Source organism: Triturus cristatus, chromosome 10 (assembly GCF_964204655.1).
Source record: "Triturus cristatus chromosome 10, aTriCri1.1, whole genome shotgun sequence".
Taxonomy (NCBI): Eukaryota; Metazoa; Chordata; class Amphibia; order Caudata; family Salamandridae; genus Triturus; species Triturus cristatus.
Window position 1 is genome coordinate 488,980,113 of NC_140593.1, and position 25,575 is coordinate 489,005,687.

At 45.6% G+C, this 25,575-nt stretch overlaps 1 protein-coding gene across 7 annotated transcripts in view; it reads right to left on the reverse strand.

The window, feature by feature from the left end:
- The window catches only part of WDR37 (WD repeat domain 37), a 632,142-nt gene that overhangs the window by 303,558 nt on the left and 303,009 nt on the right, over window positions 1-25,575 (reverse strand). The window lies entirely within an intron of this gene.

The following is a 25,575-nucleotide window of genomic DNA, read 5'->3' on the forward strand; positions in this document are numbered from 1 at the left end:
CTTAATTACCACGCCATACTAGTCTTTCACAAGACATGGACTGTTGGTTAGCTTTGTCTACCCAGCTTTGAAATATTGATCGGACCGGTGATACCTAATAACCATGGACTGCTGAACAAAGAATTAGGAATTTGCCTTGGTTTATTAGCAACTGTGAATAAAGAAACAATTGTCCGCTGCACACCACATATTAGCTGTTAGAATAATTTGATTGAACAACACAGTACAAAATACTATTACTATGAATGTATATTTTCACCAGCTAAGATCAGTTTATTTGGTACACTGAGTGGGGACTTCAAAGACTCCATTCTGTGGTTTTACCCAGAGATGGAAAAGGTTTATAGTTATAGATCATCATTCACTAGAATATCTGGCATGACCGCTTCCCTCACCAGTTATGCAATAGTCAAAAACTAATTTTCACAACTGAATCGATTCTGAAATATAAATCTGGAATGCACGTAGACAATACCCTTAACTGTTTCCGTTTTTATGTTTCTCAATACCTTTAGATGACAAATCACTGATTCTTTAGCTGTGATAAGTAAACTTTTGAATTTGTCAACTAAAAACTGGTGACATACTGTAGCTGGCACAAAAGTTAGAACTCTTATTGTTGAAATAAAGCTACTGGGAGCTGATATAATCCCATCATGGAATTGCACTAATACTAATTTCCACATTCATTAAACATGGTCCGACAACCAGCCTCTATCCGGATAAAATGCATTAGCAAATCATTGAGAAGGCAAACACTTTTCATCTATGAAAACAAGGAATTTTGTAAAACCATTAAAACTCAAAAACTCTTGCTAAAATATAAGATTACATCTAAAAAATAAAATGTAGTATTAAGGACTAGTAGGAAAGTAGGTTTCTGTTGCAGTACCACCACCCCCACCTTTGCAGGTTCCCCGTACCAGTATTCTTTCCCAAAGCTGTACCACTGTTTTGACAATTAGTACACCTCTGGCTCACATTTAAGTCCCTTGTAAAAGGTACCAGTGGTACCAAGGGCCTTGTGACCAGAGAGGGTCTGTAAGGGCTGCAGAATGCATTCTGCCACCCTAAGAGGCCCCTCACCAAGCACAGGTATACTGCCACAGCAGCCTGCATGCTTTGTTGCAGATAAAAGTGAAAAGTAAAAAGTAAAAAGTGAAGAGTCAACCTGATACACATCCCGGAGCACCATGCCTACCAGCACTGCAAGAGGCATAGGTAAATCACCCCTTACCTATGCCATAAAGCAGGGTGCACTATACTGTATGAGATGGCATAACTGCTTGAGCAGATATGCCCCTATAGTGTAAGTCTCTTTGACATTATAAGTGCACAGTGAAGCCATGCTGAGTACATGAGCTGGGAGCTTGTTACTACGACAGCTCCATGATGGCTTCACTGAAATTCAAGATGTTTGGTGCCAAACATCGCAGCTTAATAAACCAACCACTGATGCCAGTGTTGGAATTATTAAGAAATGCACCCAGAGGGCACCTCAGAGGAGCCTTCTGAAATCCTACCAACTCGCTAGTGTGTGCCTCACATGTCCCCACCAGCCTGCTTCCTCTAGACATGTTTCTGACCCCATGAGGTGGGAGCCTTTTGCTTTTGTGGGTTAGAAACAAAGCTTCCCACCTACTCCCAAGCAGGAACAGCATAGAAAGGCAGTGAGCCTCAAAGGCTTCCTGTCCTTTGTTATGCTGACCAGGGCCTCTCCAGCTAGCGGAAATGCTCGCCCCCCTGACAAGCCCCATTTTTGGCAGCAAGATTGGCCGGATAATTTGTAAGCAACAGAGGTGTGCCCCTTCTCAGCCAGGGCCACCTCTAAGCTGAAGTGACCCCTTCCTTTTCTGAGTCCTCCATATTGTTTTGGAGGACTCTAGCCAATAGAGTTAGGAATATGCACCTTCCCAAGAGGGAGAGGACATGCAAAGGGTGTAGTCACACTAAAGGTAAACAGCACATTTGCTACTATCTTCTGACTCCTGCAACACCCCTAAAAATAGTCTTATGATGCACTGCTGAGCCTTACTCCTCAGATTACTGGCGACCTACGAAGAAGAGGACAAAGATGAACCGTGCAGCAGCGAAGATTAAAGACATCCATTGACTTGGCCCCAGCCCTACGGGACTGTCTGCAGCCCTCAAAGACCCTGCTATAGAAGATCAACTTGACCCGCAGTCCAGCAACCTCCAGAATCCTGGGAGGACTGCCTGCCTTCTAAAGACACACCTAATCTCCTGTGGACAGCGGACCCTTCCAGAGGAAAACCAATTTTATAGACAAAGAGCTCTGTCTGCGAACTCACAAAACCGAATGCCTTTACATCTGATGCCCCCAGCCCAAGTCCAAGTTGCCCACCTGTCCAGTGAAGGTTCCCCAGCGATTCAGAGCAAGAGTCCACCATGGGCTGATCCCTGCCGGATTCCACGTCGACCCCTACAGCCTCTACACGACAACTCCACCCCCCTAACCACGACCTGCACTGGTAAACTGTTTCCCAACATCAAAGGACACCTCTGCACCCAGAGCTGTGGGGCCTTGGGGAGATCAATGGACAGTGTCCCGACGCACCAGCACATCCCAACTTACCTTTGTCACTGTAGGTTTCCTTTGATCGGCCTCCTGGCATGAACCTGCAGCCTTTTTCCAAGTTTGAGATACCCCATTGGTTTGCATTGGGCGTCCAACACTATTGTTTGGACTCTGCACCTGGCCGCCCCTGTTCCGCTGGAGGCTTAAAATACTGCTGCCTTGTGGCCTCCCCACCCCGTGCTAAGCTTAGTCCCCGGAGACTGGGTTACCTAACAGTGCCACATTGATTGCCCCCTTTCACCACTGGATAACTTTGGCCCCAGATACAGAGTTTGACCTCTGCAGCCGGCCACCCCAGTGCCGCTGGTGTAGGTTTTTCACTTACCTGTTACTGATTCTTTATCCAGAAACTCAATATCGTAAATCGTTTACTTACCTGCATTTTGTTGATTGTGTTTTCTCCCATAGGATAACGTATTGTTGAAAAATGCACTAAGTGACTAATCACAATGAAAAGCATTGATATTGCAAAACGTATTTACATGCATAAAAGTGTCTTTGACTCTATAAAATAAATATACTAAAAGTTATATTTTTACAAACAATTGGTCTCAGATTTAGTCATTGAGTGTGTGTAATCATTTATTGACTGTGTGCGTACAACAAATGCTTAGCTCTGCTCTCTGAAAAGCCTACCTGCTTGCCCACACTACCACAAAAGAGAGAATTAATGTAATCTACTTTAGCCTCTGAAAACGCATCTGGGGATCCACTGGACTGTGCACACTATACCTTAATTTAGGTTATACAGAGCCAGCTTCCTCCGGGACCTCCCTGCCAAAGCATGGGCAACTGATTGTACATGGTCCGATTACATAGTTTCCCCATTAGGTGTTGGTATGCAGACAAAGGTGTTTTCACTTTCCCTTTTGCTCCTATTGAGCCAGAGATAACAACTGATTGCTTTGATTAAGAGATACTGAAGCTCTGTCACATGGTCAGATGGTACAACAGTACTATTGTACAGCACATAATATACAAACATTCTAACCTCATGTGAGCAGAAGAGACCATGGTTATTCTCAATTATTTTAAAGGCCATCCAATACTGGAAATGGGGTGGGGTGTGTCTTCTTGTCCCAATCCATAATTAACCAACTAATTATTTACTCTCAAAAATGTCCCTTTGATACAAATGTTACATTTTGTTGAACTTATGGATATAGCACCAGAATTCTCCCAACTATACAGACAGGTTTTCATCAGGGAATGTCAAGGATTCACAGTTTCAGCTTGTTAGTGTTTACACTGAGCCATGCACTTGCCTCAGGAGCTTTTTCACTGTATTGGCCATCTGTTTACTTCTCCAAGGCATTTGGTCAACCGGATCAAATGCTGCTCTGGTACAAACCTTGGGAATGAGTTTTCCATAATCATCATCAAAACCTGGATTCAAATGGCCATTTTAACTACATTAGTTGGAACTACTAATATTCCTTTGATAACATGCACACCAAGGACACTTACAGGTTCCCACCCTTTTTAACATATGCATGAGTTATCTAGAAGCTCCACAAACATCTGATAAAGTGTTTTCACATATAGTGGGAACACAGAAGGTGAGAGCCCCTTACTGTGCTGATGGCATGACTTACCATTATAAGGCCATGCATTCAGAGGCTTGAGGAGGATGCTCAATGATGAAATAAATATAGCAGGGTAAATAATTCTAACAAGAGCTAAGACGTGGGATTTGGCATAATAATGGGCAAAATAACTGTGTGTACATAGACTGACAATTAAAAAATTATAAATATCCAGGCATAATATTCAACAATAAATTAAATTGAGGGCAGAGTTGAATTTGCATGCGTAGTGTGAAACTAAGATTTAATTACATGTAAATTGGCCATTCTCTGCATCCATTAGTAAAAGCATACCATCCATAGGTCACCACTCTCCTAATCTATGAAGGCGTAATTTAATCCCCGTTGGTTATTATTCCTATGAATGTGACAAACTGCATGCTGAAAAATCTGTTAGAGGTAGAACACCCGCTGAAATTATCAAACAATAGATCAGCCTCATGTGTAGTTTAGCTACTTCATTAATCCTCACTATTGTGTCTTTTTTTTAGTTTTTTTAAATAAAAGAAAATGTTTTTACCTTTGATAAAGCCTTATCTGGTACAGACAATATCAAGCCACAGACTCTTTACTTTTGAATTTCCTCAGGCGTCAGACTGGATCCAGAAGATTTTTTGTGAGCAGTACCCCTGCGCGCTGGTATGTGGCGTCGATCGGCTCTGTGCAGTGGCGTCGATCGGCTCTGTGCAGTGGCGTCTGCGTCTTCCGTGCGGGAAGTGACGTCCACGTCACCTATATAGGTGCCACTTTGGCATATTGACGTCAGTTACTTTCCACGCCAGAAGCGCGGAGCCATGAAGACACTAATCTGTCCAAACTAGGGCTCTAAAAGGGATCATCCTGGACCCTAGAAATATGTCTGCAGAGCTGGGAGGATGGGTGGGTCGGTAAGGAATCTGCAGATAAGATATTGTCTCTACCAAATAAGGTGTTACTCATGGTAAGTAACTTGTTCATCTGATAGAGACTTCTAACGGCAAATTCCTTACCTTTGAGTAGATACCCAAGCAATACAATCCCCAGTGGTGAGTCTACGGACAAATACAAAATAGGAAGTCCTGCAGGACCGAACCAGCGAAATGCCCATCCCTGTAGACCGGACTGTCCAGGTAGTAATGCTTGGTAAAAATGTGCAGGGAAGCCCACGTTACTGTCTGGCAGATGTCCAGGACTGGACTCCATGTGCTAACACAGTGGTCTCAGCCTTAGCTCTGGTGGAATGAGCCTGTAAGCCTTCAGGAGGCTGCTTCTTTGCCAGTGTGTAGCTGATCATGATGCAGAGAACCACCCATCGAGACATTTTTTGCACCGCCTGACCTTTCGTTGCCCCAAAATACCCCACAAAGAGTTGGTCGTCAACCTGGAACACTCGTGTGTGGTCAAGATAGAGCAACAGCACTCTTTTTGAGTCCAGATGGTGGAGTCGGTCCTCTTTCTTAAATGAATGTGGAGGAGTGTATAAGGTGGGCAAGGTGACAGATTGGGCCACATAAAAATATTTTATGACTTTCCGTAGGAAAGAGGCCCGAGTGGGAAGCACCAGTTTTTCCAGATAAACTGATGAGAACAGAGGCTTGGTAGATAAAGCCTGCAGCTCGCTCACCCTCCGGGCAAATGCAACTGTCAAGGAAGGTTGTATTAATTATGAGAAGTCCGGAGGGGACAATTGTAAAGAGGCTAGAAAGGAGCACACATCAAGAATGTGAGGTACAAATTAAGGTCCCACTGAGGCATAAAAAAGGGAGAAGGGGGAAACATATTCGAGGCCCTTCAAAAATCTATTTACAATAGGGCACTTAAATAAAGAGGGTTGGTCGGGCAGCCGCAAGAAGGCAGACCGAGCCAAAAGATAACCCTTCAAAGTACCCAAAGCAGAGCCCTGCCGAGCTAGGGTAAAAATAAATAGCAAAATATCAGAAAGGGAGGCGGAAAGTGGGTCAATGGTAGGCATATACAGACTTGGTCAGGGAATGGCTGGCTGACAGAATAACATTGCAAACTTCAGCAGGAAGGTCAAAAGCTATCAACTGCCGCAGCTCAATCTCCACGCAAGAAGTGGAGAGTTGACAGGTTTGGGTGGAGAACCCTCCTCTGCTGTTGCAACAGAAGAACCTCCTGAAGGGGTAGCTTAATCGGGTGATCGACACTCATGTTCAGAAGCTCAGATTCTCCAGGCCACAAGTATGATTTGGGCCTGGTCGTTACAGATCTACTTGAGAACTCTGGGTAGGAGTGGTATGGGTGGAAAGGCATATAAGAGGCCGGAGCTCCACTCGAGACAAAAACAGTCTTCGAGCGAGAGCTGCCTTGGAAACGGCAGCACGCAAAACCGCTGACATTGCGCATTGTTGGCGAAGGTGAGAAAAAAAGTTACTTACCTGTAACTACAGTTATCCAGTATTGGTATATTTCATAGATTCAGTACAAAAAACCCTACACAAAAAGGGAGAGTGTGGGTAGGGGGGGTCCGAGGGATAGGTTTAGAGACCAACTACAGTATAAATCCCCAGTCAACAAACATCATACCAAAAAATACTGTGGGTCTAAAAGTTCTGTGTGAAAACCTGATATATTCAATTGAGTGAAAACCATCTGGGGTATACCCAAAAAGGTTGAGTTCCCATCACCCACCAAGGTGGCTATTCATCATCTGGGAACTCTGAACTGAACCATAACAACCAACCACTTAGGTGATTATGGTGGTTATATGGTAGTCCCAGTCGTGGGTGCCAAAGATAGGGTGGTTTGCAGTGCCAAGAATATAAAAGGAAAAAGTGCTATTAAAAATGGCTATCAAAACACAAACAATTTTATTCTGGTGCTGTCTTGATGCCACTTTAAAAACAGTGCGTGGACAGCTTAACAAATAACTGTCAGAGTGTCGGTCTACGTGTTTCGGCTATTGGACTAGGGAGTCCAAGCTCTCATCAGGACCAAATGCGCTACTGCAAAAACGTGTGAAAAAGGAAACTTATGTAAACTAATGATCGGGATGAGCTCCCAATACGACCTGATTGTTCTAGTACGTTTCCCTGGAGTTTTTGAGGGAAAGGAACCTGGTTACAATGGAGAAAAGAAAATCTACTCATTTCTGAACAATATCAGTGTTAAACACAGAACACGGCTAGATATGATGTACTAGCGGCCATTCACACAATACTAGTAGATGTATTGTTTAAACAAAATGATAGTCATATCAATAAACTGTTTATGCACTTACCCGTCAGTTTTCGGGTATGTACCTCGCCTCGCCTGGCATCCGCTCAGGACAGGAGGCACCGCTCTATGAAGAAGAGAGTGTCAAAAAGTAAAAGAGTAAAATAGCCCCTAGGTAGTTTATCCTGTTTAGTTAAAGTGGGGGGAGGGAGAAAAAACTTCCACGTAGTGTCGTTTGAAAATGCAATTATGAAAGCATGGCAGAATCAAGCAATCTAGAGAAGTCTAATAAGACGATAAAGAAATATACATGTGTGTGTGTGCTGACGTATTTAAAAGTACACTTAGCCTCTTGCAGAAGATTGAGAGCGGGTCTATAATGCAAAAATAGGTATTGCAAATCCGCGTTCAGCCCCAGATTAGTGCAGCCGTAGTGCTCGATCATTCAGAAGAGCTAAGGTGGAAGAGGCTCAAGCTATGTCTACATAGGAGTGAAGGAGCGTGCAGTGTAGCGTGTAGGGCTCGCGCCTAACCAGCAGCTCGTCTATATAGAATAAATGAAATTTGAACATCAAAAATAGAGTATCAAAAATAGAGTATAGGACTCACCTCTCCGTCGGTACCCCGCTCTAGCAACTGAGCTGGAAGGGGAGGTGGCGGACCGACCGGGGGAGTTTCCTTATAAGCACCAATGAGCGTCCAGCATCGTCAGTTTCTACGGAACGCTCAAAGGTACGAAATAGCTCATATGCTGTTTCCTCATTGGGAAACCTGGGTAATGTAGTTGTTTATGTGGTTACTGTATTCAACAGAGTACGGGAAGGATTTAGGCGACATATTGGAATGTCTGCCGATGAGGTCCGGCCAAGGTAACTGTTTCTAGCGAGCTAGTGCGCGACAAAGCGCCGGCCATGTGAAGGGCCCCTAAATATATTATTGTACGTTCTGTCATAATATCACACCCTGGATGTAAAACTAGTGTGATGTCACATAATCATCGATGGTAGAGATTAATAATGCCATGTGTGGTGTCAGTCTGAAACGTGTATCTTCGTGGTGTTATAATACCACATCATAGATGAAATACTCGTGTGTTATCACATATTCGTCAGAACTAGAGATTTAAAGAATTAAGATATTTAAAGAATTAAGATGCCATGTGTAGTATTAGGAGATCCCTTTTGAAGAGGTTACCGACAGATTAGTCATAGTGGACACTGCAGTTTGAGTGAGTAGTGTCCTATTGGCTAAAATGGTAATGGTCTTAACATTTTAGGGTGCACAAAATGTTGATGTCTCACGGAATTACAGGGATGACCATGGGATATCATCGTTTAAACCCATTTGATCGCTCTTGAGTTTAAACACCCATTTCTGTTCTTTTATGAACAGAAATCTACTGATGTCTGTGACATGTGTGGGGATGAAAGGTTGTTCTAAGACCACCCATCTCAACTCCTCCGGTTTATGTCGCAGCGACAAAAAATGGTTGGTAAGTTTGGTAGCTTGTTTGTTCCGTCTAATGGTGCTCTTATGTTCGTTGATGCGCGTTTTGATCTTTCGTGTGGTCATGCCCACATATCGCAATGAACAAGGGCAGGTTATGAGGTAAATAACTCTTTCTGTATTGCAATTTGTGTGCTTTTTCAGGATCCATGGTGTATTAGTACCAATTGCAATGGTTTTGGTGGGCTGAGTTTGTGGACAAGCAGAGCACTGGCCGCATGGGAAATGTCCCTGTACTGGTGGTAAACTCCACAAGGTGTTGGTAGCAGTAGGGGGTTTCACCCGTGGTCTTGTATGTACTAGACTATCTCTGAGGTTGGTACCTCTTTTGAAGGAGAAAAGGGGAGGTGGTAATACCTCATTCCCTATGTTTAATATCCGCCAGTGTTTCCTGATCGTTTTTTGTACATGGTTGGACCATGTGCTGAATGTATTGACAAAGGTCATTCTCGACAACGGTGGTTTTGGTACTGGAGGTTCTAGAAGTGCTCCCCGATGATTGTTGGTAGCTCTTTTCCAAGCACGTCTGACCAGATTTTTTGGATATTGTCTTTCTTGTAGCTGATTGGATAGATCTACTGCATGACGATTGAAAGAAGTTAAATCAGAACAGTTTCTGCGAATGCGCAGGAACTGTCCAATGGGTAGATTTTCCCGGAGAGATCTTGGATGATGGCTTTGAAAACTCAAAAGAGAGTTTTTTGAGGAAGGTTTTCTGTATAGCTCACTCCCCAGTCTGCCCTGGTCAGGGCATATCACAATGTCTAGGAAAGGTAGTCGAGTTTTATCATAAGCTACCATAGATCCTGAAAAAGCACACAAATTGCAATACAGAAAGAGTTATTTACCTCATAACCTGCCCTTGTTCATTGCGATATGTGGGCATGACCACACGAAAGATCAAAACGCGCATCAACGAACATAAGAGCACCATTAGACGGAACAAACAAGCTACCAAACTTACCAACCATTTTTTGTCGCTGCGACATAAACCGGAGGAGTTGAGATGGGTGGTCTTAGAACAACCTTTCATCCCCACACATGTCACAGACATCAGTAGATTTCTGTTCATAAAAGAACAGAAATGGGTGTTTAAACTCAAGAGCGATCAAATAGGTTTAAACGATGATATCCCATGGTCATCCCTGTAATTCCGTGAGACATCAACATTTTGTGCACCCTAAAATGTTAAGACCATTACCATTTTAGCCAATAGGACACTACTCACTCAAACTGCAGTGTCCACTATGACTAATCTGTCGGTAACCTCTTCAAAAGGGATCTCCTAATACTACATATGGCATCTTAATTCTTTAAATCTCTAGTTCTGACGAATATGTGATAACACAGGAGTATTTCATCTATGATGTGGTATTATAACACCACGAAGATACACGTTTCAGACTGACACCACACATGGCATTATTAATCTCTACCATCGATGATTATGTGACATCACACTAGTTTTACATCCAGGGTGTGATATTATGACAGAACGTACAATAATATATTTAGGGGCCCTTCACATGGCCGGCGCTTTGTCGCGCACTAGCTCGCTAGAAACAGTTACCTTGGCCGGACCTCATCGGCAGACATTCCAATATGTCGCCTAAATCCTTCCCGTACTCTGTTGAATACAGTAACCACATAAACAACTACATTACCCAGGTTTCCCAATGAGGAAACAGCATATGAGCTATTTCGTACCTTTGAGCGTTCCGTAGAAACTGACGATGCTGGACGCTCATTGGTGCTTATAAGGAAACTCCCCCGGTCGGTCCGCCACCTCCCCTTCCAGCTCAGTTGCTAGAGCGGGGTACCGACTGAGAGGTGAGTCCTATACTCTATTTTTGATACTCTATTTTTGATGTTCAAATTTCATTTATTCTATATAGACGAGCTGCTGGTTAGGCGCGAGCCCTACACGCTACACTGCACGCTCCTTCACTCCTATGTAGACATAGCTTGAGCCTCTTCCACCTTAGCTCTTCTGAATGATCGAGCACTACGGCTGCACTAATCTGGGGCTGAACGCGGATTTGCAATACCTATTTTTGCATTATAGACCCGCTCTCAATCTTCTGCAAGAGGCTAAGTGTACTTTTAAATACGTCAGCACACACACACATGTATATTTCTTTATCGTCTTATTAGACTTCTCTAGATTGCTTGATTCTGCCATGCTTTCATAATTGCATTTTCAAACGACACTACGTGGAAGTTTTTTCTCCCTCCCCCCACTTTAACTAAACAGGATAAACTACCTAGGGGCTATTTTACTCTTTTACTTTTTGACACTCTCTTCTTCATAGAGCGGTGCCTCCTGTCCTGAGCGGATGCCAGGCGAGGCGAGGTACATACCCGAAAACTGACGGGTAAGTGCATAAACAGTTTATTGATATGACTATCATTTTGTTTAAACAATACATCTACTAGTATTGTGTGAATGGCCGCTAGTACATCATATCTAGCCGTGTTCTGTGTTTAACACTGATATTGTTCAGAAATGAGTAGATTTTCTTTTCTCCATTGTAACCAGGTTCCTTTCCCTCAAAAACTCCAGGGAAACGTACTAGAACAATCAGGTCGTATTGGGAGCTCATCCCGATCATTAGTTTACATAAGTTTCCTTTTTCACACGTTTTTGCAGTAGCGCATTTGGTCCTGATGAGAGCTTGGACTCCCTAGTCCAATAGCCGAAACATGTAGACCGACACTCTGACAGTTATTTGTTAAGCTGTCCACGCACTGTTTTTAAAGTGGCATCAAGACAGCACCAGAATAAAATTGTTTGTGTTTTGATAGCCATTTTTAATAGCACTTTTTCCTTTTATATTCTTGGCACTGCAAACCATCACCCTATCTTTGGCACCCACGACTGGGACTACCATATAACCACCATAATCACCTAAGTGGTTGGTTGTTATGGTTCAGTTCAGAGTTCCCAGATGATGAATAGCCACCTTGGTGGGTGATGGGAACTCAACCTTTTTGGGTATACCCCAGATGGTTTTCACTCAATTGAATATATCAGGTTTTCACACAGAACTTTTAGACCCACAGTATTTTTTGGTATGATATTTCATAGATTCACATGCCTGAATCATTCCCCGTCGCCGAGGCGGGAGTCCCACGGTGAATAAAAAAGTAGTGCCAAAAGTGATAGTAGTAGTAGTAGGCCCCAAAGAAAAGGCCTAAGGCCTAGATCTTAGCAGCCTATCTACATCATTTTGCAAAAAGAACCAAAGAATTGGTACCAACCAATCAGCACCCTTCTAGAACCCTCTCAGCAAAGCCAGTTCTCCTCAGATTTTCCTTAGCACAAGTCGGAAGTAAATGTTCCAAAACATAGAGAACTGACTCTACGGGGAGGAGGGTGGGTGCATGTGAATCTATGAAAGATACCAATACTGGATAACTGTAGTTACAGGTAAGTAACTTGTTTTTTTATTCAGTATTGAGGTATCTTTCATAGATTCACATGCCTGAATCAGAGTAGCAAGCAGTATACCAAGTATACAGTCGTTTGCGGATGGTGGGAGACTAGTGCTGATACACTCCCAATTGCATCCACAACTTGTTAACAAGAGGTATTAGAAAAACCAACCTTAAAATTCAAAACATGTAACATACACAGGGAAATGCAACATGCATTGTAACAACATTCCAAGTCAAACATGTCATATCATAGAAATGTCATTGTCATGAGAAAATATAGACACATAGCATTTGAAAAACAGAAAAGGTACCTGAAATGGACCTCAAAGAAAAAGATGGCGTAGGACAGCTTGTCCGACTGCTGCATCGTCTTGATGCGTAGATTGAAGGCAGTAATGTCTCGTGAACGTGTGGACATTCTTCCATGTCGCAGCATGACAGATATTTTCAAGAGTCACCCCAGCAAACAATGCTGTAGACGCTGCTATCGTTCTTGTGGAATGGGCCTTGGCTTTACTTAACAATGGCCTGTGAGCTTTGTCATTGCAGAAATGGATTGTTGATGCTATCCATCTGGCAATAGTGGTTTTTGTAACTGCATTCCCCAGAGTAGTTTGGTCATAAGCCACAAACAACTGGTCAGACTTTCTAATGCTCTTTGTTTTTTGAAGATAGAATTTTAAACATCTCTTGATATCAAGAGAATGTAAGGCTTGTTCCGCTGGTGTAGATGGATTTGGAAAGAAAGTCCTTAATTTTACAGGTTCATTGAGGTGAAACTGTGACGGTACTTTAGGTATGAATGTCGGATTAGTTCGGAGGTGCACATAGTCTTGAGTGAAGTGTAGAAATGGTTCCTTTATAGTGAAGGCCTGAATTTCACTCACTCTTCTAGCTGACGTTAGAGCCAGAAGTACGGCAACCTTCCAGGTGAGGAATTTGAGTTCAGCCTTGTGGATAGGCTCAAATGGATGTTTCATTAATTGCATTAAGACAGTGTTGAGTTCCCACTCCGGTGGAGGAAGCTTGATCGGAGGAAACTCCTGGAAAAGTCCTTTCATGAATTGCATGATCAAAGAGGACGAACACAGAGAAGGAAGATGAGCACTCCTGAATCTGGAAAGTGCAGCTAAATTGACTTTGACTGATTAGAAAGAGTCCAGATCTTGCCAGATGTAACAAATAAGGAAGGATCTGTTCCGCAGGTGCTTCCACCGGGTGAACGTGGTTAGCTTCGCACCTACAGCAAAAACGTCTCCATTTTAGACGGTAAGTTTTAATCGTGCTGTGAGCTTGTGATTTTGTCAATATGTCATGACAGTCCTGAGGGATGTCAAGGTCCTTGAATTCTAAGATATCAGGAGCCATGCGTGTAAATGTAGGGACTGAGGGTCCGGGTGGAGCACCTGACCTCTGTTCCTCGACAGAATAGTGGGTGTCGGAAGACGATGGATCGGCTGGTCCTGGGATAATAACAGAAGCTCTTGAAACCAGTACTGGCGTGGCCATCTGGGTGCAATCAGGATGAGACGGCAGCCCTCCAACTTCATCTTGTGTATGACTCTCGGGGTTAGAGGTATCGGGGGGAAAAGCGTAAGCACAAATCCCTGACCATCGCATGGACATGGCATTCCCTCTTGACCTCTGTTGAGGGTATCTGCTGGCGTAATAACGGCATTTCTTGTTGTATTTTGTTGCGAACAAATCCAGTGCCGGCTTGCCCCAAGCTCTGAATACCCTGAGCACTTGAGCCTGCTCTAGCTCCCATTTGTGGCAGTCCGATAGGGACTTGCTGAGCGTGTCCGCTAGGGTATTGTAGAGACCTCTGACATGTTCTGCTCTGAGGGTTATGTTGTGGAGTGTGATCCATTCCCACAACTCCTGAGCCTCTCTTGATAGAGTTGCTGATCTTGTCCCTCCTTGCTTGTTCACATAAAACATGCTGGTGGTATTGTCGGTCCGAACCAGTACCGATGAACCTGCAATCCTTGGAAGGAAAGCTTGCAGGGACAGGAAAACCACTCGTAATTCCACGCTGTTGATGTGTTGTTTCTTGTACCCTGGAGACAACTTCCCCTGTATCTGTAAATCTTGGAGATGACCTCCCCATCCTTCCATAGAGGCATCCGTAGTGAGGACAAAATCTGGAATATCCTGTATGAAAGGGAGTCCTTCTGCTAGGTTGGGCATCTGTGACCACCAACGCAGAGCGCTTTTCATGCGTGGTGTGACTCTGAGGATGTCGTCGAAGGAACCCACAGCCTGTTGCCAATGAAGGTGTAGCTCCTCTTGCAGGGCTCATCCAAAGTCTTGCCAAAGGGACAAGGTTTATTGCGGAAGAGCACATCCCCAGGAGTGACGCAAACACGCGGACAGAAACTGACTTTCTTCTGGAAATCAGGATTGCCAGCTTTTGAAGATGAACCTGCCGTTCGTGAGATAAGAATGCCCTGCACTGGACGGTATGCAGCAGAGCTCCTAGAAATGGAAGGACCTGCATCGGGCGTAACTGAGATTTGCTCCTGTTCACAGTCAGCCCCAGAGAGTGGAACAGATGAAGAGACGTTGTCACGGCAATCTTGACTGCGCTTTCCGAAGGACCTTTGAGTCACCAATCGTCCAAATACGGGAATACTTGGATTCCCCGGGATCATAACGCTGCTGCCACAGGAACTAGGCACTTTGTAAATATCCTTGGAGCCGATTTTAGCCCAAACGGGAGCACTTTGAACTGATAATGGGCGCCAGCCACAGTGAAGCGAAGATATTTGCGATGCTTCGGATGTTTTGGGATGTGAAAGTAAGCGTCTTCCATATCCAGAGAAGCCAGAAAATCTCCCTCGTTGAGACAACCTAGAATTTCTGCCAGTGTGACAATGCGAAATCCTTGCTTTTTGAGGAATCTGTTCAGGTTGCGAAGGTCTAAGATCGGACGCCATTCCCCGGATTTCTTTTTGATGAGAAAAAAGCGAGAATAGAAACCCCTGATTTCTTTTTGATGAGAAAAAAGCGGGAATAGAAACCCCGTCCCCTTCTGAAGTGAGGGAACCTTCTTGATTGCATTCTTGAGGAGCATCGTTAAAGCTTCTTTGAATAATAAGTGAAGACGAGGGGGAGGGGGTCCCCTTGGGTGGAGTGGTGGGTGGCTTGGTGACAAACTCCAATGTATGACCGTTGTTAACAAGGTCTAGAACCCATTGGTCCGATGTAATTTCTTGCCACTTATCCACAAATGCTGAACTTTTTGCACCCACAGGGAGGGGAAGAGAAGTGGAAGGCGCCCTGCGTAGATCACGGCTTCCTGTTGGTGTCTCGTCCTTGATTTTGCAATCTTTTTCGTCCGCCTTGACGAGAGAAACCAGACCCGTTGGATTGTCTATACGATGACTGATTAGATTGTCTATATTGGGGCTGGTACTGTCTATTCTGCTGGGTTTGATACCCTCCTCTAGAGGAAAAACCACACCCTCTTGCACCTCTGAAGGTTCCGTGTCTGTACTGCAAGGAACCCAAGGATCTTGCGATATCAGTATCAGTCTTTATTGCTTGGAGTGCTTCATCTATATGTTTCCCAAACAACGATTCGCCATCATAGGCCATATCCAATATCTTTGTCTGGACTTCTGGTTTGAAAGTGGTGGCCTTAAGCCAACCCTGGTGTCTGAGTACAGCTGCACCAGCCAGTTGGCGAAAATTCGTATTCACAATGTCCAATGCGCAGTCTATGGTCTCGGACGCTGCGCGCTCTACTTCTAATAAAAATTTTTGAGCGTCTTGTCTCTTGTCCTCCGGAATGAGCTCAATAAGGCCAGCCATTTCTGACCACATTTGGCGGTCATAACGCCCTATTATTGCTAGGTAGTTAGCTGCTCTGATGGAGGCAGCCGCCATTGCAGAACATTTTTTGCCGATCAAATCCAGACGACGCCCCTCCTTGTCCGGCGGAGTAGTAATAGGTGTTGCTGGATTTTTTAATCTTTGTTGGGCAGCCTGTGAAATGACCGAATCTGGCCTAGAATGGCCAATGAGACAGGATGGACTATTGGCCGGAGCATGGTATTTCTTGTCTATCCGCGGAAGCACCGCTGGCACAGATGCAGGATTTTTCATGATCTTGACCCCTTCTTTCCAGATGTAATTAATGATGGGGACAGCTCTTGTGACTTTTCTTGATTCCTCCATAAAATCATGAAGAAGGCATTCAGACTGTTCAAAGGTAACCGGCAAGTGAAATCTAGCAGCAGCTCGCTGCATGAGATTATGAAATCCCCCTATATCCTCTGGGGGCGAATCAGATAGTAGAGGGGTGGGTGGCGAAGGCATAGGGATAAAATAGGAATCCCAAGGATCTGCAAGTTCATCCTCTTCAAATTCCTCTTCAGAGGTTGAGTCCTCTGACGCGGGTCATGCTGAGGATCTGAGGCGTTGGAACAGGAGCATCAGGTGAAGGCAAAGGATCCGGAAGCGGCCCAGGTGGTGGAACCTGCAGAATGACTGGTTGTGGTAGAAAACGCTGTCTGTAATCTGCGAGCATGGCTTGCAGATCTTGTATCAGAGTTGGAGGCAGATGGGACATCTTGCTCTGACGAGGTTGTCTATGGTAAGTCTTATGATGCGGGACAACAATGTCCTCTTGATAGTATTGTTCTTGATAATTGTCCTCCTCTTCATCATCGTCATCCTGACATTTGATGTGTAACTCGGAAGGATGGCGAGCTATTCCAAAGGGCCCTTCGTCCTCGTCATCCTCATCCTGCACATATGTTTCCAGGAGATGTGAGGGAGTAAGCGGTGAATATTGCTATAGTCAAGCCTTTGAAAAGTTTTAAGCTGAAAACTCCTGGAAGAAACGTGAGTAGAATGAGTAGGCGCCATTGCAGGTGTCACAGACGGAACAGGCAAATCCCCTGGTATCGTCGTAGACGGGCTCTCCGTTGATGCCTTCGTCGTCAACAGGCTCTTAGTTATCGTCGGCGGCGGGATCGTCGTCGACGGGACCTTCGTCGACGGGACCTTCGTCGACGGGCTCGACAGGACCTTCGTCGACGGGACGCTCGTCGACGGGGTAGACTATATCTTCGTCGACATTTCGCTCGTCGACGGCAGCGTCGACTATATGGATTTCGATGCTGACTTCGTCGACGAGGACTTCGTCGATGAACCCTCGACGATGGGCTTCTTTGACAGGATAGTAATCCTCGTCGACAGAATAGGAGAGGTGATAGACGTCGTCGAGATAGTTTCCGTCAACGAAGGAGCAGAAGAAGTGAAAGAAATCGTCGACGATGGAGGGAAAGCCAGAGATTTTGAAAGGCTTTTACTCACTGTTTTCGAAGATGGCTTTTTAGAGTCCTTGAGATCAGAGTCCTGAGGAGAGTGCGCTGATTCAGAGGAAATGAGAGGAGTCCTCTGAGAAGAGCCAGAAGTAGAGTGGGAAGATTTATGGCGTTTTTTCCCCTCACTTGAAGAGCGGTCATGAGACCTAGCTCTCTTGCTAGAAGTTGAGGCTCTGTCATCCTCTTCAGCCGAAGATGACTTAAGCCATAACAGCACTCTAGCCTCCCTGCCCCTAAGAGTCTTAGTAGGGAAGGTGCAGCAAATTTTGCAATCTTTTGCCTCATGTTTAGGGTAGAGGCAGTAGATGCGGTCCACATGCTGGTCATCAACATGGACCCTCTTCTTGGCGCAGGTTCTGCAGGACTTGAACAAGGCCTTCTTGTCAGACATGATGAAGATAGTAGAAAACTGAGTGGCACTCAGGGAGACTCCCTTCCACACGACGTGCGGTGAAAATCTGAGGAGAACTGGCTCTGCTGAGAGGGTTCTAGAAGGGTGCTGATGGCTGATTGGTTGGTACAAATTCTTTGGTTCTTTTTGCATAATGATGTAGATAGGCTGCTAAGATCTAGGCCTTTTCTTTGGGGCCTACTACTACTACTATCACTTTTGGCACTACTTTTTTATTTACCGTGGGACTCCCACGTCGGCGACGGGGAATGATTCAGGCATGTGAACCTATGAAAGATACCCCAATACTGGATAACAGATCGAACCAAGGGTCTCCCACTGCTGAAAGAGACCTTGCGCCAACTTCAGGTGGAGAAGTCCTTTGCAATCTGCCAGGCATCGATGGCCGAGTTTGTCCACTCTGGTGTTGTAGGAACCTGCTAGGTGTTGAACCAACATGGATATACCCTGCTGTTCCAGCCATGTCCAGAAACGCAGGGCCTCTTGACAGAGGGGCCACAACCCCACCCCATTTCTGCCCTGTTTGTTGCAGTACCACATGGCGGTGGTGTTGTCTCTTAACACCTGCACTAGCCTTACCTTGATGAATGGTAAAAAGGCTTTCAATGCCAGTTGGATCGTATGAAGTTACAGCAGGTTGATGTGAAGTCCGGATTCCGCCAGAGACTAGAGCCATGTGATCTCCACCTCTCTGAGGTGGAGATCCCATCCCAGGAGTGAAGCATCTGTCACTACTGTGAAATATGATTGGGGAAGGGAGAAGGGCCTGCCTCTGACCCGATCGCTGTTCATTAGCCACCAATGCAGGTCCTTTGCACTACTCTCTGAGATCTTGACCATGTCCGAGATTCCCCTGATGCTGCGCCCACTAGAACTTCAGGTTCCACTGCAGAGCCCACATTTGTCATCAGGCATGCATCATCAGCAGGATGCAGGAGGCCATGAGGCACAACAGCCTCAGAGTCAGTCTCACGGAAACCAAAAATAGAGGCTGAAACATCGGTGTCATAGCCTGAATATTCTGGACTCACCACTTGGGAAGATAAGCCTGAAACTGCACTGTGTCCAAAACAGCTCAGATGAAAGGGAGCGTCTGAGAGGGATTCGGGTGTGACTTAGGCACGTTGATAGTGAATGCCAGCTAATGCAGGAGGTTTGCCATAGTCTGGAGGTGGAAGACGAAAGACTGGGGCGAGACCGCCTTCAGCAGCCAGTTTCCGAGATAGGAGGAAGACTGGCATGTCTGACCTGCGCAGATGAGCTGCGACTGCCACCATCACCTTGGTGAACACCCGAGGTGGACTGTTAAGGCCAAAAGGGAGCACAGTGAACATAAAATGTTTGTGGCCTACCGTAAACAGTAAGCAGCACCAAAGGGCAGGCAGGACGGGGATGTGAAAATAGGCATCCTGCAAATCCAATGCTACCATCCAGTCTCCTGATCTGAGCCAATGTGAACATCTTGAACTTCTTTTTGAGGAAGTAGTTGAAGGTTTGGAGATCTAGGATAGGATGAAAACCCTTGTCCTTCTTGGGGAATAGATAGTAGTGGAAATAGCAACCACAGGCTACTTCTGACTCCGGAACACTCTATGGCTTCCTTGGCCAAGAGAGCCATGACTTCCTCATGGAGCAGTGACAACCCAGCACCGATGCTTCCGCCACCACGGTCAGCTCTAGCTGGAGAGGGGTCTGTGGTTGGTTAGGTTGCAAACGAGCAGCTGCTACTGCAGACCTTGCGCAGTCTCCTCCAAAACCAGGAAAACATCCATCAGGTTTCCTTGGTGCTCCTGGCACTGGATCAAAGACCCTACATGGCCCTACTTGTTGCAGTAGTACCACATGGGAATGGTGTTGTCTGTGAGCGCCTGCACTAGCCTAGCTTCGATAGATGGTAGGAAGACCTTCAACACCAAGCAGATCACCTGCAACTCCAACAAACTTGCTGTGGGGTCGGGGTTTCTACGGAGATAAGAGTCTATGATCTCCACCTTTCCTAGATGGCCTCCGTAGTCAAGAAGTAATGCATCCATGACCACTGTCTGCTCTGGATGGGGTAAGGAGAGAAGCTTGCCTCCGGTCCAATTGCAGCCTAGCAACCACTACTGCAGATCTTTTGCAGTCTCCTCTGAAACCTGGATGGAATACGATAGGTTCTCCTGTTGCTGTGCCCACTGCAGAGTCTGCATGTGCCATTTGGTATGGTTGATTAGCACAATGCATGAGACTAACAGCCCTAGCAGTAAACAAATTTACTGGACTCTGCTCCAGAGGGAAAGTCATGAAACTGCCCAATATACAGAATAGCTCTGATGAACAGGAGCAACTGCCAGCCAGGTATGACCTTGCCACATTGAAAGTGAGCCTTGAACGATGTTAGAAGGTTCGTCATAGTCTGTAAGAGGCCTGCAAAAGCCTGTGGCGAGCCTGCCTCCAACAGCCAGTCATTGAGGTAGGGAGGACTGGCACACCCCAAGACCAAGGTGCACTGCGACCAATGCCATAACTTTTATGAGCACCTAAATGGCACTGGAAGGCCAAAAGGGAGACTCACAAACTGAAAATGGTTGTTGACCTCTGTGAACCACAGATAATGCCTACAGGCCTGCAGGACAGGAATACGGAAAAACATGGTCTGCAGGTCCGATGCCACCATCTACTCTCCAGGATGTACAAAATCTGGGCCGGCATTAACATTTATAATTTGTCCTTCCTCAGTAATACATTGAGAGGGTGGAGATCTAAAATGTGGCAAAGAACTCGATCCTTCTTCGACATAGGGGAGTGGCGGGAGTAACACAGAGTTCCTACTCCCGAGGTCTGAACCCTCTATATGGCTCCTTTGACCAAAATGTCCAGCACTTCCTGGTGCAAAACGGATAAGAGCTACTCCGCCAGCAGTGCTAATAGATGTGGAAAGTGTTGCGGGGTAAAAAGAAATGGAAGGGTATAACCCCGTTGGACAATTTCGAGAGCCCATGTGGCAAGTGATATATTGCCACCCTTGAAAGAAACAGCTGATCCTTCAAGAAAGCGAAAGACAGAGTGAGTGTGTGTGTGTGTATGTGTGTGTGTGTGTGTGTGTAAAAAATGATACACTGAGGTGATTTCACGGTTGTGGTCACCAGAAAGGCGGGCGGCTGAGCTGCACATTGTTCCTTAAGGCCAGGAATGTGGTACTCGGAAACCATACCCTCAACCAAGAAATGGCTATGAAGGGTGTTGTGATAGCAGCAGGGTGTGGTGCTGGCGATATTGAAAAGCCCTGGCATATCTATGGAGCAGGTGAAACTGATGGGGAAATTGCCTGGTAGAGGAAGACCGACCCAAGCAATTCACTGTGGTACAACTTTCTTTGAAGCGATCCAGTGCCGAGTTCACTTTCTCACTGAAGAATTGAGTGCCCTTGAACAACATGTTCATTAAGGACACCTGGACTTTCCCTGAGAATCTCATAGACCTCATTCAGGGGTGGCGCTGAAACACCACACTCATGCCCACTGACCAACTCAAGCAGTTAGTTGTGTCCAGACGAGGCTGAATAACAATTTGTGCCGCATTAAGGGTGTCTTGTATAGCTTGGGCTAAAGACACCTGTAATGCCTCTGCAACTACCGGCAGGATTTGACCTACTTAATTCCACAGAGCATGACTATAGCAACATAGTGGCAGCTGGCTCTAACGAAAGCAAGGCTGGCAGAAGAGAACGTTGGCCTGCAGAGAAATTTTATGCATTTGGATTCCCAGTCAGTAGGGGTTGTAGGTTAGGTCTTGGGGTTTACTCTGCTGGAGGACACCTGTGCTATCAGACTTTTCAGTGTGTGGTGTTTTGTCAGGATCACTCGGCACTGGTCTGTGGCGATAACCTAACTGCCTATTGACTGGGGCCAAGAGCATGGTTTTGTCAAAGTACCCTAAAGAGTATCTGTCTTGGCCTCAGTAGGTACCAGGTTAAGCTGGAGAACCTCAGTCAAGGTATTCTTCCTCACATCCATGGTACAGGGCTGCGGATCAAGAACGTCTTTCTGTCGCAACCCATGGAGTACTCTCCTCTCTAGCTGGGTCTGGGGGTGGGGAGAAAGGCCAATATCTGTAGAAGCATCTACACCACTGTGGCATCCAGTAATTTTGTGTACCAATTGTGCTCATCATTCTGTGGAACAAATTAATCTCCTTCATCATGGTCATTCTTAGAATGAGAAACAAATGGCTAGTGTAAACAATGAGCTTTGACGTGTGGTAAGGGCATTGTGTCAGTCAGAAGGGTTGACTATTTGCTGCACTTTGGTGAGAACAGAATACAAACTTGGTCAAGACATGGCCAGCTCAGAGTTGGAAACTACTGTAGGTGGTATATCCTCTTCCAGCGCAGTCAGCACTGTTATTGATGTTAAAGGGACTGACGCAGGGAGCGATGGCAAGATTAGTCTCAGATTAGTTTAAGATCAGTGCACCAAAACCAATGGAGAACCCGAAGCGGGTTCATGAGGCACAGACTGTGTTGAGGGCAAACTCACCAGCAGGACCTCAACTGGAGGCCTCTATGGATACTAAGGGCCCTACGGTGCACTGGAGGAAGCCAGAATCTTGCCAAATATGTAGAGCTTGGTCTCTATAAAGGTTTCGATTTTCGGCGACATTACTGACAAACCCGGAAAGATTCTAGACCAGATGCAGTATTGGCTCTTCAGGAGTTCAGATAGGAGACCAAGTGGCACATTGATGCCCTAGTACCCTGTCTAAAGTTAGACAATGGTGGGAAGAGGCAGATTCCTTTTCTGACTTTTTGTGCTTCTTCCAACGTACCTGGAAATTTCGACATCGAAAAGGAACTGCACCAGGAACGACTTTAGGAGCAGGAATGAAACCTTCCTTTTACCTCTGAACAGTTGCAGTGCGGAGTCTTCTGATGTCTGGAGAAAGAGTTTTGCCGCATGGTCACTTATGGCCTTTGGATTCATCTAGGCGCATTAGTCACAGGCCCTGGAGATGTATTCTGACACCAGGCAGCACAGGCATACCTAATGGGGTTCCGATTCAGAAATTTGCTTGTTAAAGTTCCTATATGTTTAAACAGTGTCATTTTCCAAGATGTCATGTTTCCTTTGCACACTGGTAAAAAATGAAAATTCTGAAAATGACTCGTCAGAGACGAGCAGAGTTCCAGACCCAGGCCTGAAGGCATGGAAAGTAAGGAACTGATGTTAGGGCGTACAGGTGATTTTTATATAAGGCCCGCTCGTCATATCCCAAGTGGAATGACTGATGTGAAGAACCGCACAATGCCATCTACTGGCATGCAAAATACTGCTACTGAGTTTCTAGATCCAGTCTGACACATGAGGGACTATTCAAGAGGTAAGGAATCTGAGGTTAAAATATTCATTAGAAAAGGCTGAAGCTGATCAGGAGGGGGCGCCAGGCAGGGGACAAGAGGCTCAAAGTACGAGCTGTGGACGGATTTTCCTTAAATGTCAGCTTTGTCAATAAATAGTTGCGTGGAAATGCGGTTTATTATAAGGTGTGGTGGTACGAGCTCACTGTGTAAAACACTCACAACCTAGTCTTGTGTTCAGTCAGGCTCGTTTGTAAAACTGTAGCTCAACCCAGTGTAGCTGCGGCTTCAAGCAGGCAGGCTTTAACAAAGGAACAAGTGCAAAGCATTTAGAAGTACCAACACAAATGAATAAGAAAAACGTGACACGAAGAAACTCCAACCCCAATTTATAAAAATAGATCTTATGAATTTTTAGACACCAAAACAAACAAAATCCTCCCAATGATTCCATAATTTTAAAGTAAGTCATAAATCACTGCCTTTTACTCAAAAGGCAAACAAGTATTAGCAACTTTCAAAGTTAGTGGTTATTTTAGAAACACTTGAAAACTTTTTATAACATTGTGTTTAGCTTCGTTGGCCCACTTTGGGCAACCTATTCTGGCGGAGACACAGAGGGGTCAGCCAGTAATGCTTAGCAGGACAGCTACCTTGCAGTCAAAGCAGTCTCCAGTCCAGTTCCAGGCTTTATGGGCAAACTGCGATAGACATCAATGGAGCAGTACTGATGCAAGTGATACAGGATCCTGTAGATGCTGAGGATACTGATCCGGTCAACGGGGGACTTCTTAGGAACACCGCACGGTCTCGCTTTGGCCATAGAGGTCGCTGTTCCTCGAATTCTAGGTGAAGTCCATACAAAAACCAGTTGTCTGTAGCCTACTGGTCTCCGGTCAAAGTGAAACCAGCAATTCCCTTTTAACTATGGCTAGTGTCCCTCTTGGGCAACCAGACAGCACTTTGATGACTCTCCCATGTCCAGCAGACTGGAATGCTACATTTGAGCGTCCGGGTTTGTTCTTCTGAGCTGCGCAATGGTGGACAGCGATAATCAAGTAATTGCGGCTACCAACTTGCCAAGGCAAATTCTTCAGCTTTTGTGGCTCAAGAGCTGTAACAGCAAGTCAATCAACTAAATCTTGGAGTTCAACTCTTGTCTCTGGGATTTGGGGAGGACTCTTTCATGAGCAGGGCATCATAGGCACAGTCCTTTCTTTCCTGCCCAGGAGCAGCAGGTGTAGTCTGGTCTTTGGTGCAGCCTCTCTTTGCCAGCTCCAAGGAACAGTAAGGCAGTCGTTGGTTGGCCAGTTTGCCAGTACAGACGTGATCTGAGGTCTGGCTGCCACTTTTATTACCAATCTCTGCCCTCAGGGAATGAGGTGACTACTAGTCAATGGGCTACCAGGACTCCTCCTACCTAATGAGGACTTCCTGTTAAGTGTGGCATCTAGCTATACCAAAATGCAATATTCTGCCCACTCCAAGGATGACAGAACTCTTCTCTTGGTGTGTGGAGCTTGATAACTCACCCTAGAGGTGTGGCTAACTCAGGGGTATATGCCCACGGGAAAACTGTCTCAATCACTGTTTCCCCCTCTCTGTCCCCGACGCCAACCGGTCTACCAGAACAAAAGAGCAGTTCCTCTAGTGTCTGTCCACCATTTGCTCTTCAGAGGAGACTTCCCCTTTGAAGTTAGACTTTTGGGCACTGTTAGACCTGTCAGCCCTTTGGGTGGTCCCTCCTCATCATTATTTATTTTGTCCCACTTTTGCCTCAAACCCTATTTGAATTTTTCCTTTTTGGGAACCACCAGACTTTTTCGTGTTGCTGCAGATTCAGGGAGCCATTTTAGCTACCCCTGAAACTTCTGTCTGAGGGCCTGAAGCACAAAATGGTGGCCACCTGTGACATCACCAGCATCCACTGGAACCTGCTAGCACCTTCCAGAACATTCCAGAACCCTGTGACAGTTGGAGGCGGTTTAGAATGTTGGGAAGCTAAGACAGAGAGTTGGCAGTTGGAGCTGGCAGTTGGCACCTGACTGGTGAGGAGTGAGCAGCACAAACTTGAAGGAGGAAGGAGTGAAGCAGCAGGGGTGGAAACTTGTGCCTGGAGTGGGGTCCATAAACCCACCCTTGATACTAGTCCCTACTGACTGAGCCCAGCCTGGAGCCCTGTGTGGGAAGAAGTCAGAAAAACCATC